Source organism: Dama dama, chromosome 7 (genome assembly GCF_033118175.1).
Source record: "Dama dama isolate Ldn47 chromosome 7, ASM3311817v1, whole genome shotgun sequence".
Lineage (NCBI taxonomy): Eukaryota > Metazoa > Chordata > Mammalia > Artiodactyla > Cervidae > Dama > Dama dama.
Genome location: NC_083687.1, coordinates 46,570,199 through 46,584,426, shown reverse-complemented (window position 1 = coordinate 46,584,426; position 14,228 = coordinate 46,570,199). Strand labels below are relative to the sequence as shown.

General features: G+C 45.0%; 1 long non-coding RNA gene across 1 annotated transcript in view; it reads right to left on the bottom strand.

Annotated features, from left to right (window-relative positions):
• LOC133059912 (uncharacterized) overlaps positions 1 to 14,228 on the bottom strand; it is a 96,050-nt gene that overhangs the window by 47,674 nt on the left and 34,148 nt on the right. Inside the window, exon 2 of the long non-coding RNA XR_009693650.1 lies at positions 193 to 311. This is a non-coding gene — a long non-coding RNA (uncharacterized LOC133059912). The remainder of the gene's footprint in view (positions 1 to 192; positions 312 to 14,228) is intronic.

Below are 14,228 nucleotides of genomic sequence, written 5' to 3'. Positions count from 1 at the left end.
GCTGCTTTCCAGTCCATCCTCTAATAGCAAACTCATTGCTCTGGTTCTCAAATGAGAACCTTTTTGATTTTCTGAGACACACTGCAAGTTGTTGCAATACTTCCCATCTGAACTATAAAAAAACCCACTGTATTGACCATATTTCACTTACAAACATGACACTATCTTTAACAATTTATTCAGCAGACTTACCTTCAGACCCCAGTTTAGTGGTGCAAGGCACACTTCGTTTCAATTTATTTAATCTTGTCTACGGGTAGGATGGCAGTTGGACTTGGTAGAACTGGAGAGATTCTGACATACACATGTGCCTGGGAGAGAGGAGATTTAAAATGTTACAACGACAGAATAGGGAATGGGACGTCCCAACTTTACCGTGAAGTACCTCTGTAATTTTCCCAAGATGAGAATATCACAGCAGGCCACTTCATCCATTGCCTTCCTTGGTCTTTCAAACAACCTCAGTTTCTGAGATAAGGAAAGAGACCCTGGAGACAATCTAACTGATGAGGGAAGTAATTCCTTGTCCGAGAACCAGGCTAACCCAGAATAAAGTGGATCTTGTTCTCCTTGATGACCATTAGTAATGTGTGCATTATTGAATCTTGAATAAATACCTGAACTTACCAAATTCTGAGCACCTGAGATCAGATTTCAAAAACTATGAATGCACAGAACTTTCCCTCATATATTCTGGTGTAAGGTATGAGGTAAGGCTGAGGCTTCAGGATCTTTTTAAAGCTTCTCAATTGATTCTGGAGAGAGAGAGAGAGAGAGAGAGAGAGAGAGAGAGAGAGAGAGAGGGAGAGAGAGAGAGGGAGAGAGAGAGAGAGAGAGAGAGAGAGAGAGAGAGAGAGAGAGAGAGAGAGAGAGAGAGAGAGAGAACTTCCCCAGTGGCTCAGATGTAAAGCATCTGCCTGCAATGTGGGAGACCCGGGTTCGATCCCTGGGTTGGGAAGATCCCCTGGAGAAGGAAATGGCAACCCACTCCAGTACTCTTGCCTAGAGAATCCCATGGACAGAGGAGCCTGGTAGGCTACAGTCCGTGGGGTCGCAAAGAGTCAGGCACGACTGAGCGACTTCACTTTCACTTCTCTGGTGTGAGAACACAGAGGGAGACCCATTGACCTTCCAGGAGAGAACAAGATCTGGGAAGACTTCACAGAGAAGGTGGCACTTAAGCTGGGCTCAGAAGCATGAATGTGATTCCGACAAGTACACAAGCCATTTCTAGGTAGAGAAGAACCCACAGGAGGTCCTGGGAGGTGTAAGAATTCAAGGCAAGTTTGGGGAGGCAGAGCAGCAGCTGTGATCACACGGGGCTACATCAGACGATCTGTGGGGAATGAGGAGGAAAGAAGGGGAGTTTCGAAAAGAAAACTGGGGGCCAAGGACACACTGTTCCTGAGAGCTACGTAAGAAATTGGAATTTTAGTGCAGGCAGTGGAAAATCATCAACAATTTTTATTTTAAGGAATGATTTTTTTTTTTTCCAAAAAAGAATCTGTATTCTAGAAATGTAATTTGTGAAATGCCATGGAAGAAAAGTGAAATAAAAAGAGGTGGAAAGCAGAGTCTTCATTATTAGGGTTATCCAACAGGCTAGAAAAGAAATAATCAGGGTCTGATTTTAAAAAGTGGCAGCGAGGCACTTCCCTGGCGCTTCAGTGGCTAAGATTCCAAGCTTCCAATGCAAGAGGCATGGGTTTGATCCCTGGTCAGGAAACTAATATCCCACATGCCACATCAGTTCAGTTCAGTTGCTCAGTCAAGTCCGACTCTTTGTGACCCCACAGTCGCAAAGAGTCGGACATGACTGAGTGACTTTCACTCATCCAGCTATCAGCCCCTCCAGGGTAGAGGTCATGACTTACTAGTCTTTATGTTCCCCAAACAGCATAATTCCTGCTTGATAGCAGATGCCCAATGAATTCTTATTGAAAATACTCCCTTTTCTTAAGGAAAGAAGAACTTGGATCATCTTCTGAGAGTGAAGGGGTAAAGAACAGGGTGAGAACTTGAGAAGAGAGGTTAAGTTCAGAAACCCCAGTGCTGGAGAACAGGAAACTGGCGGCGAAAGATCTACGTAAAGATCGTAGGGTAAAAGTCTGTACCAGCGGGGACAGAGGAGGCTCATCACGTCTGTGTAAGAGCACGTGAGCAGCGAGAGGTAACGATGACGCACACCCTGTGTGCGCTTTCTGGGCTAAGTCGCTTCGGTCGTGTCTGACTGCGACTCCCGACTCTCTGGACCAGAGCCCACCAGGCTCCTCTGCCCATGGGATTCTCCAGGCAGGAACACTGGAGTGGGCTGCCAATAACGCAGGCACAACCTTATAAGAGCAAAAATCCAAGTTGAGGCTTTCAGAGAGATTTGCTGTCCGAATTCTCTGAAGACTGTGTCTCACGCATTGGTGAGCTCCGAGCTCCAAAGTCAGGTCAGCCCCCCCTATCCTAAGACACAGCCTTCGGTGTGTCTGAGAAGGTGACGTATGTGCTGTGACCGCCTCCTCCCGGCCCCCTGGCACGGGAACAGTCAGAACACCCTCCCTCCCTCTGCTGGGAGAAGGTCACAGTCCAAGAAGACAGGTAAACCAGAGGTCGGAGCACACACGGCTTCAAGGATGCCAACTGGCTTTGCCACGTCGGGAGGTTTCTCACACTCCCTGGGCCAAGTCTCCTGTTTTGTAACAATTCAGTCAAGGGTTTTTACTGAAGTAGACAAGCATGAAATGCATTTTCCAGAGAAGTTTCCGAAGTGGGGGAAAGTTCATGGCTCAGAAGCACCGGTGGGTAATGAAAGGAGACTGCGAACTTCTGTTTTTCTTTATAAAGAAGAAAAATAAGAGTTTTGCAAGTTTTAAAACCTAATGTAAAACTTGGGCTTCTTTAACCTTGATGTTGCAAGCTCATTTGAGGCTGCTTCAAAATGCTCCAAATGGGTGACTGTGCCTGCAGTCAGCACCAGGACGCTCCTGGGGATGCATGCAGGCCGGCTTCCCTTTGCAGGGACCTCAGCTCTGTGACTCCCCTCCAGCCCAGAGTCACAGCTCCCCAGAGTGACTTGCTGAGAGCAGGCAAATCTAGTGAAGGCTGCTTGCCTTAACCAGCTGGTGAGCCCTCATTGTAAGTCTTGATTAAACTGCTGTTTATTGTCAGGAACTCATCTTTCCCTCATCTAAAACCAAATGCTAGTCTTAAGGATGAAGAAACAAAACTAAAACAAATCTGGCCATCACTCTCTGCTTTGGGCATTAACCTATTCAGCCCATGTCTTTGATATGCAATCAAACACAAATGAATGTTAGGTTCCCAGATTTAGGAGGAAAAAAATTAATAAAAGTACAAATACACTTTTATAAAACAAGCCAAATGAAAATGCTTTGACTCATCCTAGTTTACCACCTAAATAATCTGCTGGTTCTCAGATTTAGTTCTATTGTCTGACCTTGAGTAAGATATTTAATAAGTCACTGAGACTCAATTATCTCTGTTTTTTAATTGAAGGATAATTGCTTTATAGAATTTTGTTGGTTTCTGCCAAGTATCAACATGAATCAGCCATAGGTATACATATGACCCCTCCCTCTTGATCAATTATCTCTAAATTGGATTAGTAACACCTCTTTGGAAGGGTTATGAGAATTAAGTAATGTATATAAAGTATGGAAAGTGAAAAGTGAAAGTGAAGTCGCTCAGTCGTGTCTGACTCTTTGCAACCCCATGAACTGTAGCCTACCAGGCTCCTCTGTCCATGGGATTTTCCAGGCAAGGGTACTGGAGTGGGTTGCCATTTCCTTCTCCAGGGGATCTTCCCAACCCAGGTCTCAAACCTGGGTTTCCCGCATTGCAGGCAGACGCTTTACCATCTGAGCCACCAGGGAAGCATTAAGTATGGAACACCTTGATAAATGTCTATTTCTGTTCCCTTCAAACTGCCTCTTGGAATTATTCCTGTATCTCTACTAAAATAGCCATACCATCTGGCAATCCCACTCCTGGGCATATATTCAGACAGAACTCTAATTTGAAAAAGATACAAGCACCCCTGTGTTCAGAGCAGCACTATTTATAATAGCAAGGTCATGGCAACAACCTACATGTCCATCGACAGACACGTGGATACAGATGTGCTACAGGTGAATTCTGACCATTGTTTTCTTTTTTTTTTTTTTTAATTATTTTTTTTTTTATTATTTTTATTTTTTTTTTCCAGTGGGTTTTGTCATACATTGATATGAATCAGCCATGGATTTACATGTATTCCCAATCCCGATCCCCCCTCCCACCTCCCTCTCCACCCGATTCCTCTGGGTCTTCCCAGTGCACCAGGCCGGAGCACTTGTCTCGTGCATCCCACCTGGGCTGGTGATCTGTTTCACCATAGATAGCATACATGCTGTTCTTTTGAACTATCCCACCCTCACATTCTCCCACAAAGTTCAAAAGTCTGTTCTGTATTTCTGTGTCTCTTTTTCTGTTCTGCATATAGGGTTATCGTTATCACCTTTCTAAATTCCATATACATGTGTCAGTATGCTGTAATGTTCTTTATCTTTCTGGCTTACTTCACTCTGTATAAGGGGCTCCAGTTTCATCCATCTCATTAGGACTGGTTCAAATGAATTCTTTTTAATGGCTGAGTAATATTCCGTGGTGTATATGTACCACAGCTTCCTTATCCATTCATCTGCTGATGGGCATCTAGGTTGCTTCCATGTCCTGGCTATTATAAACAGTGCTGCGATGAACATTGGGGTGCACGTGTCTCTTTCAGATCTGGTTTCCTCAGTGTGTATGCCCAGAAGTGGGATTGCTGGGTCATATGGCAGTTCTATTTCCAGTTTTTTAAGAAATCTCCACACTGTTTTCCATAGCGGCTGTACTAGTTTGCATTCCCACCAACAGTGTAAGAGGGTTCCCTTTTCTCCACACCCTCTCCAGCATTTATTGCTTGTAGACTTTTGGATAGCAGCCATCCTGACTGGCGTGTAATGGTACCTCATTGTGGTTTTTATTTGCATTTCTCTGATAATGAGTGATGTTGAGCATCTTTTCATGTGTTTGTTAGCCATCTGTATGTCTTCTTTGGAGAAATGTCTGTTTAGTTCTTTGGCCCATTGTTTTCTTGACTATACAGCCCGAGAGTCTGAGCTCAAGTGCCCCACCCAGCTCAGGAATGGACCCTCCTCAGCACACTCAGCCTTCCCCTCCTTGTCCTTCCTCCTTCTTTCTTTTTCTTCCAGTAAAGGAGTACTTTATGTTGACTCTTTTATCCTGCTCTGCAATGTCTTATATTTACCATTTCTCTAATACATTTTGGAGGCACTTCTTTGACGTTTTTCAAGGGTGTCAAATGTAACATCTTCCCCTGACTCTCCGCTTCCCCAGGCATTGTTTCAAGTCAGGATTTAGAATGGCTGAGTTGTATGTTTGAAGCAACACACCTGTTAGTTGAAAATTTGTTTTCTTTTTCACTTTAGAGTTATACACAAATTTTGTTTTTATGATCCAGTGTGTCACAAAACACAGATGGTTGAGCATCCATTTATATTATGAGCTCATAGCATTACATCAGTGTTTTATAGACACAAGTTCATACCCCAAGGTTGCAATGAGTTTCACATCAGCAGCTTTACTTTGCAGTTCTTAAGAAGAGTGAGTGTTATGTAATCCTGAGACCACTGTACTTGAAATAAACAAAAATGTTAATTTTGTAGCATTTTTAGAATTTTGATAATTGAAAATCACATATGGGCAGCCCTAACTCTTCCATAGCACTTCGCATTCCAAATTCAGATAAAATAAAACTCACAAAGCAGACAGAAAATAGAAAAATTAAAATTTGCTCATGAAACTCTGACAGCTCTCCCAACTGAATCTTTGATTAAGGGATACACAGCTGCAAAGCTAAGACTTAAAAGTCAGGACCTCCCTCTAATTATTAAAGTTCCACATCTTCTTTGAACAGAAGCTGGAAATGACACACGTTTCTTCCTCTAATGGTCAGATACGTTACCAAGGAGTAGACTGGAAGATAACCAAGGGGAAACAAGTGGCTTGAATAATCTTAAAAACGGATTCATTCACTCAACAAATACTTATTGAACATCTATCGTGGCTAGGCATTTTTCTGGACGGCAGCGGTGCGGGAATGAGTAAGACAGAGCAAGTCCTTACTCTTGGAGCGCTCACATTCTTGTGGGAGACGAGTGACAGCAAATGATAGACGGACAAGCCTGTAATTACAGCCTGCAGTCAGGGCCTTAGTGGGAACGGACCGGGGTGCTGATGAGAGAGAGCACGCCCTTTGGGCAGAGTCGTCAGGAAGGTCTGATCTCAGGGGCTAACAGTGATGTGCAGACGGAGGCCTGACAAATCTGAAGGTGCCCGCTGAGCACAGGGGTGAAGGGAAAGCACCCTGGCATACGGGAGGCACAAGAAGACAGCCAGCAAGCCTGGCAGAGAGGAAGTGAGGGAGAAAGTGTACCCTCAAATAGTGATTTCCACCGCACAAGTAAGAGCAGGATGTGAATCTGGAAAAATCCCATTGAATCATCAGCCCAATATACAATCAGGCCAACATACAAAAGGAAATGTGTTATATGGGGACTGGTGGGTAGGACAAACTTAGCATATTAAAAAGCAGCGACATGACTTTGCTGACAAAGTCTGTATAGTCAAAGTTATGGTTTTTCATGTAGTCATATATGGATGTGACAGCTGGACCACAAAGAAGGCTGACTGATGCTTTCGAATAGTGGTATTGGAAAAGACCTCCAAGAGTCTCTTGGACTGCAAGGAGTTGAATCCAGTCAATCCTAAAGGAAATCAACTGAATATTCTTTGGAAGGACTGATGCTGAAGCTGAAGCTCCAAAACTTTGGCCACGTGATGCGAAGAGCTGACTCGTTGGAAAAGACCCTGATGCTGGGAAAGACTGAAGGCAAAAGAAGAAGGGGGCAGCAGAGGATGAGATGGTTAGATAGCACTGACTCAATGAACATGAGCTTGAGCAAACTCTCTGAAATATCGGAGGACAGAGGAGCCTGGCGTGTTTTAGTCCATGGGGTCACAAAGAGTAGGACATGACTTAGCGACCAAACAACAACAGCAATGGGTGTACACTACAGGTGCAGCATGGATAGAAAACTCGGCCCTTCAAGTGTAATCTAAAATATATGTTCCTACCAGCTCCTAAAGACCAGTGCTCAGGTCTTTAGGGTGGTGGGCTAGACAGATACAAATTTTAAAGACAGCTTCAAATGTGTGCGTGTGTGTGCTAAGTTGCTTTAGTTATGTCCAACTCTTTGCGACCCTATGAACTGTAGCCCGTCAGGCTCCTCTGTCCACCGGTTTCTCCAGGCAAGAATACTGGAGGGGGTTGCCATCCCCTTCTCCAGGGGATCTTCCCCACCCAGGGATCAAACCCAGATCTCCCGCATTGTAGGGAGATTCTTTATTGTCTGAGCCACCAGGGAAAATCCATTCAAATATGTGATGAATGTTAAATTCCTGTTGGAAGTAAACATCATTATTATTTCAATTATCAATGGAAAGTATTTCTGACTCTGTTATGTGAATAAGATTAATTCTCTACTCCCCTTGGTGGATACTGTGACATTCTTAATCTCCAGATTGCTGTGTGGAATAGCATTTTGAAACCATTATATGATAATTTCAGGAGTCCCTAAGCATTCCATTATTATTTAAAAAATAAAAATAAATTAAGTTAAGTTAAATCCTTCGCATCTGCCTATATCCACTTGCTCTTCCTAACTCTGGGGTAAAAGAACGGTCCCCGTCCTTTTCACCAGTCAGGAAAAGCACGACTTCTCCTCCTTCTCTTCTCTAGACTAAACATCCCCAGTTCCCCCAATGCTTTCTTTTTGATCTTCATTTCCAAACTATTTATCACTTATGCTCTCTTTCCCTGAAAATTCTCCAGAGTTCCAAATAGTTGAGCTGCACAATGATGAAACAGCTCCAAGGAGGTTTAAGGGATTGCAGATAGAAGCAACCAGGACTTTTCTCATCTTCCCTGAAAGGCCTGTGGTGAACAAACTCCAAGGAAGACTGTTTCTTTCTTTATAACTTCACTTTCTTTTGGGGAAAGCAGTAGATGAAGGAGGAATTAAGTGGAAGAGAGAGGTTTTGCATCTGATCTAGTTACTCTAAAAGAAATTTCAGTATGAAGGGTTTTTATTTTCAGTTAGAACAAAATGCATTTTGTTTATCACTTTAAAAAGCTAATTTGAAAGGCTTGATATTAATCAATTCACATACCATTTGCTGGTAACCACACAGGTAGCACTAGTCGCAAAGAATCTGCCTGCCAGCATAGGAGACCTAAGAGACAGGGATTCGATCCCTGGGTTGGGAAGACCCCCTAAGAGAAGGAAATGGCAACCCGCCCCAGTGTTCTTGCCTGGAGAATCCCATGGACAGAGGAGCCTGGTGGGCTACAGTCCATGGGGTCTCAAAGAGTTGGACAGGACTGAAGTGACTTAGTACAGCCCAGAACACGGCACACAACTAAGAAAAAATTGTCAGGGGCAAGACCTTAAAAGGTACTCTCAAGGTCTGTTAAAAACAAATGAACCAACAAAACACCGATTAAAAATAGAACTCCGATTCCTAATACACCTTTTTCGGCAGTTGAACTGCCTTATGCCAACGTCAAATCCTTGATCAGAATGTTGGTTTTGGATCCTGTTTTTAAGGAAGCACTACCTTTTGTATCCTGTACTGGTCCATACGCATCGGGCCTGTTTTTGTTTCTTCTCTGTGTGATGAAAATGAATGTAAAGCACAGTTTCCATGTCCCCGCCCCCCCGCCCCAGGTTCTGATCTGGGCATTTTCATGAGCAGAAGAATCGCGGACGGTCGGGGCAGACTTGATCAGCAGTCTCAGCGTCACATGTCGGTGTCAGCGACAGGCAGGCCAGGCCACCCGCCACCAGGCTCACGGCACAATGCCTGGCACTGTGTCGGTCACACCAACCAGTGGAAACAGGTGCGAAGCTTGAATTTCACCTACAGAAGTGTGGGGAAAATGATGGGCTTTCTGAGGAGCAGCCTGTAAGCATTTCCCCCCTCATTTAACATCGGGATTATCTGGGGATTCCAACAACTTAAGCTCAGTTAGCCATGCTCCAATTCAGATTCAAAAGCTTTCTTTGCCTTGTCTGTAAATAAAAATACACGGGAGACAGCCACTCAAAGAGGGAAATCAGAGATTTAGAACACCCTGGGATGTGGCAACAACAAGAGCTGCTGGGGACAGGAAGGCGACAAGACAATGCATCTTGAGCTTCCCTAAAACTCGCAGAGCTATGCTTTGAAAAGCTTGTCATCTGAAACCAACACGGGGTGGAGAGAGACAATCAGTCAGCATTCTGAGGCCCTCACGTTAAAAAAATAAAACTAAAAATGTACCCGTGCTTACAAAAAACAATAGCAGATACTAAAACTAAAATAAAATTGAATTACAAATCAAACTCTCCCACCATGAATCCCCCAGCAGTCCCAGATTTTTTTTTTTTTTTTTCATCAAAGAATGTTTTGGAAGACAGTCAACAAATCAGAGATGCAAACATTAAATGAAAGAGTAAGATCTCCTTGGTTATGTTTGGACCCATTAGTCCAACATGATTCCAGGTATTTAAAAATCATGCTGAAGTCATTTTGGCATGCCTACAACCAATCGTTTTTCCCAGTTAGCAACAAAGAATGGGAGTAAGAATACGGAACAACAAGTCATCAGCAAGATAGCTCAAGAGTCACTGGATTTTATGCTATCAAACCATCAAATCATCTCCCCGCCCATCCTTTCAGACGATGGAGTAGATTCCCACTCTGCTCATTACTCTTTTCATCATCTTCCCGTCTCCTTTCTGGAAACGCATCCAAGTCCGATTCAGGGGTGTGGTTGGTGTAAATCCTCTGGGACAAGGAGGAGAACCCCTGGGGCCTGGACCTACCCCTGACCCAAGCTGTGTGACACCGGACCTCAGATTCTTCAGGAGGAAAGAGAAAGAGTTGGATCAGGTGGCTTGCCAGGGGGTGGCTTAAACAACAGAATGTATGCTCTCCTCGTTCTAGAGGCCGGAAGCTCGAGATCTTGGCGTGGGCTGGTTTGGTTTCTTCTGAAGCCTCTCTCCTTAGCTTGTCTTCTCTCTGGCTCCTCACATGGTCCTCCCTGTGTGTGCAAGTCTGTCCTAATCTCTTCTCGTAAGGACACCAGCCACACTGGACTAGGGCCCACCCATATGACTTCATAATCACCTCTTTAAAAGTCCCGTCTCCAAATACAGTCCCGTTCTGAGGTACCGGGATTTAGAACATCTGAATTTTCGGGGAAGGCAATTGAGCTCCTAACTCCAAGTTACCTTTCGATTCCAGAGTTCTCTGATTACTTTTCTCCCTCAAGTATTTTCATTAACTTATCTTCCCTTTTGTAATGTGGAGAGATCCATCCTTTTATCTTTATAGACTGCAAGGAACTGAGGTTCCACTTTTAGGCTGCCTGTAGTCTTAAGCTACTCCACAGGGCAAGGATACCATTCCAGAGAGCAGGTGGCCCAGTGCGAATTTTCCGCACTTTTTTCTCAAGATGGGACCATTGAGCCTATGCTCACTGGAGACTCTTTGTTAAAGGATCTGGCACTGTGAGAATTTTCTAGAATTTCTTTTTGTAAGGATGCCAACACTTCCACCTTACTCCACCTTTCAGACTTAGCAGGTGCTGGTTACATTCTTTCAGATGTTAAGAGACAGAATTGTGCTTGGGTTCTTTGAAATCATTTATTTTCCCATAAGGATACAATGACAAGGAAGGTAGACAGACTCTCAGGAGGCTCTGCAGAGAATGAGACATTGTTCAAAATACTATGAAGTTCTGAGGTTCTAGACGCCTTGCTTCTTCAGGGAAGATACCCGTGGTTCTTTCCTCAAGTGATACTGGTAACGACGTGCTCCTTCTGTCTCCTCCTCTCCTGCTCCCCGAGGCTCCCCAGTGTCTCTGAGTGGTACCTTCTTGACACAGAGGATGAGTGGGTTGACCAGTTAGTCAGTACGCGTGGCCTCTGCTGGACAGGGCCCTTCTACCAAACCACCCCATTCGCCATTGCTTAGCTTAGGGAATGCTGGCTCCTCTCAGCTGTCTATGCCTGGTCCGACCAACCTCATCATGAGGCCACATGGCTCTAACATGACCAATGGCCAGGGATTCCCTCTGAGAAGACATCAGGTGTTCCGGGTGCTTCAAGATTTCAGAAAAGTAGAGAAGAGAGTCAGCAGTCAACTCGCTATTTCCAGTATACCTCACCTCGTTCCTTCCATTTACCAAGAAGCTAAGGAGTAGTTTATATCCATTGTCTTTACTCCCTCACCTTCACCCTCTACTACCCTAATCATTGATATTCTTGCTCACTGAACTCTGAGCCCACTTTCCTTAACTCTAGAAGAAATTACCTTTCAATTTTAATATTCATTTGTCATTTTCTCCTCAAACTTGCTCCTGCTCTTAAAAGCATTGATTGACCGCCCCTACTTGCAAAGCCTCTTGCCTTGGCTTCTGTGACTGCATTATTCATGGGGTGGAGGGTGGACCATAAGCTGCAGGGCCAGCCTTGGAGTCAATGCCCCCCAGACATGAATCCAGGTCCTTCCCACTACTCAACATCCATGCAGCTTGTATGTGTGTTAATTCTATCCCATTTAATACACTTCTTTTTGAGTGCCTATTATATTTGTGATGACTGAGTAACGGGGAGAAATTCCAGATAGATAAAACCAGAGCCTAGACTTAGATGAATGAAGTAATAGAGGTGCAGACACTTAAACCTTATTTCTTGTACCCAAACGGACACTGAGATCTGTTGATTCCACCTCCACAGTATTGTGTGTTAGTCGCTCGGTTGTGTCCGACTCTTTGCCACTCCACAGACTACAGGGATTTCCCAGGCAAGAATACTGGAGTGGGTCGGCATTTCCCCCAAACCAGGGACTGCACCGAGCTCTCCTGCATTGCAGGTGGACTCTTTAAGACCTGAGCCACCAGGGGTCATTGCCCTCATTTATTCCTGGTCTTTGTCACCGTCATCCTGGTTGCACTGGGCTTCCCTGCTGGCTCAGCTGGTAAAGAGCCCGTCTGCAGTGCGGGAGGCCTGGGCTTGGTCCCTGGGTCGGGAAGATGCCCTGAGCAGGGAAGGGCCGCCCACCGCCGTGCTCTGGCCGGGAGAGCCCAGGGAGCGTAGAGGCCCCGGCGTCGCAGAGCCGGGCGCCGCTTCCACTGGCAGCATTCTCCACTGCCTTTGACCGGGCTTAGCGCTTAACAAACGGGGCTCTGAGCAGTTCCTGGAGATCACAGGGAGGTTCCTCACGGACATTCTGTAGGCGATAAGGCAAGAAAGTGGTGCGCCCCTCACAGAGTCCATTTCTGTGTCCTCACTGAAACAGAATCAGTTCAGTGTTTTGTTTTTGGAGAAGACATTTTGTATTTTACTTAAAAAAAGAGAAGCCCACATGTTGATTCTGTCACACCATGAGACCCTATCTTCAGAGTACCGACCCTGAAATCAACTTGAGAGTCGGCTTTCGGATTATTCAAAATGAAGCACCCTTTTGATCATGTCGTTTTTCCATTGTCTGGAAATGCACTACTAGGTATGGCAGCCATTAGCTATACGCATGCATGCATGCTAAGTGGCTTCAGTGGTGTCCGACTCTGTGCGACCCCATGGACTGTAGCCCGCCAGGCTCCTCTGTCCGTGGGATTCTCCAGGCAAGAGCACTGGAGTGGGGTGCCGTGCCCTCCTGCGGGGGCTCTTCCCGCCCAGGAGCAGAACCTGTGACTCGTGTCTCCTGCACTGACACGCAGGTTTCTTCCCACTAGCGCCCCCTGAGAAGCATACATGACTCCAGAAATGAGTGGGCGTATGTAAGGTATAACTGGTTCATCTCGCTGTACAGCAGAAACTAACACGGCATTGTAAATCAACCACATTTCAATAAAAAAATGTTTTGAAAGAGAACAAACCCTAATGTAAAAAACATTAAGCAATAAATGAAACCAAATTAAAAATTCACTTCATGAGTTGCCTGAGCATATTTTAAGTGCTTGATAGTGACATGTATCTACTGGCCACCATATTGCACAACTCAGATTTGGAACATTTTCGTCATTGCACACATTTCTGTTGGCTAGAACTGGCCTAGCTCACTAGATAAAAATTTCTGACTTTGATTTAGGACTTGAACCGACCCTTTCTAGGCCCCTCTGTTGCTGTTTGCCTTCATGTAAGGATCCAACCAGACTGAACTGTTTCCAAATAGACGTATTCCCGTTCTGCCTCCATGCCTCAGCGTACCCAGCCCTGCCCAGAGCAGTCTTTACCCCACCCCTGGATGCCCAGCTCTACTCCCCACTGGGGGGGTTGTCCTCCACGAAGCCCTTTAGAGTTCATAACTCAAGGTCATTTCCTTGTCTTGTGAATTGTCATAGGATTTCATATGAAGCACCCTAATGTCATCTACCACCATATTTTCACAGTCAGAATCAGTGACCTGGGGACCCAGCCGGGTAGCCTCTAAAGAGTGCAGGGGGCATGTCACGCCCACTACTTCAAGTCTACAAAGTGGTTTGAGGAGACTTAGGGCTTCTTAGGCTTCCCTGGTGGTTCAGACGGTAAAGCGTCTGCCTACAATGCGGGAGACCTGGGTTCAATCCCTGGGTCGGGAAGATCTCCTGGAGAAGGAAATGGCAACCCACTCCAGTACTCTTGCCTGGAAAACCCCATGGATGGAGGAACCTGGTAGGCTACAGTTCATGAGGTTGCAAAGAGTCAGACATGATTGAGTGACTTCACTTTCACTTAGGGCTTCTTAGCAGTATGTGTATGAAACTCTCTGGAAATTTCCATTACTAGCTGGGAGGGACTGGAGATACTCTGAGGTTCCCATAGTCCATAATTTGTGGTTAAGTCAAAGAGGCATTTGCTATTACTGGAGTGTTACAGGAAAGTATGTTACATGTATTAAAGCACTGAGCACCAAATGATAAGACTTCGCCATAAGTAGTACCCGAAAAGCAATATCACTATTTACAGACACATGTAAGGTAGAAACATCATTCTACTACCTTCACTACATATTTGTGTTTCTACTGGCTTTGTTTTAATCCGTATCAGTTCAGTTCAGTCTCTCAGTCGTGTCTGACTCTTTGT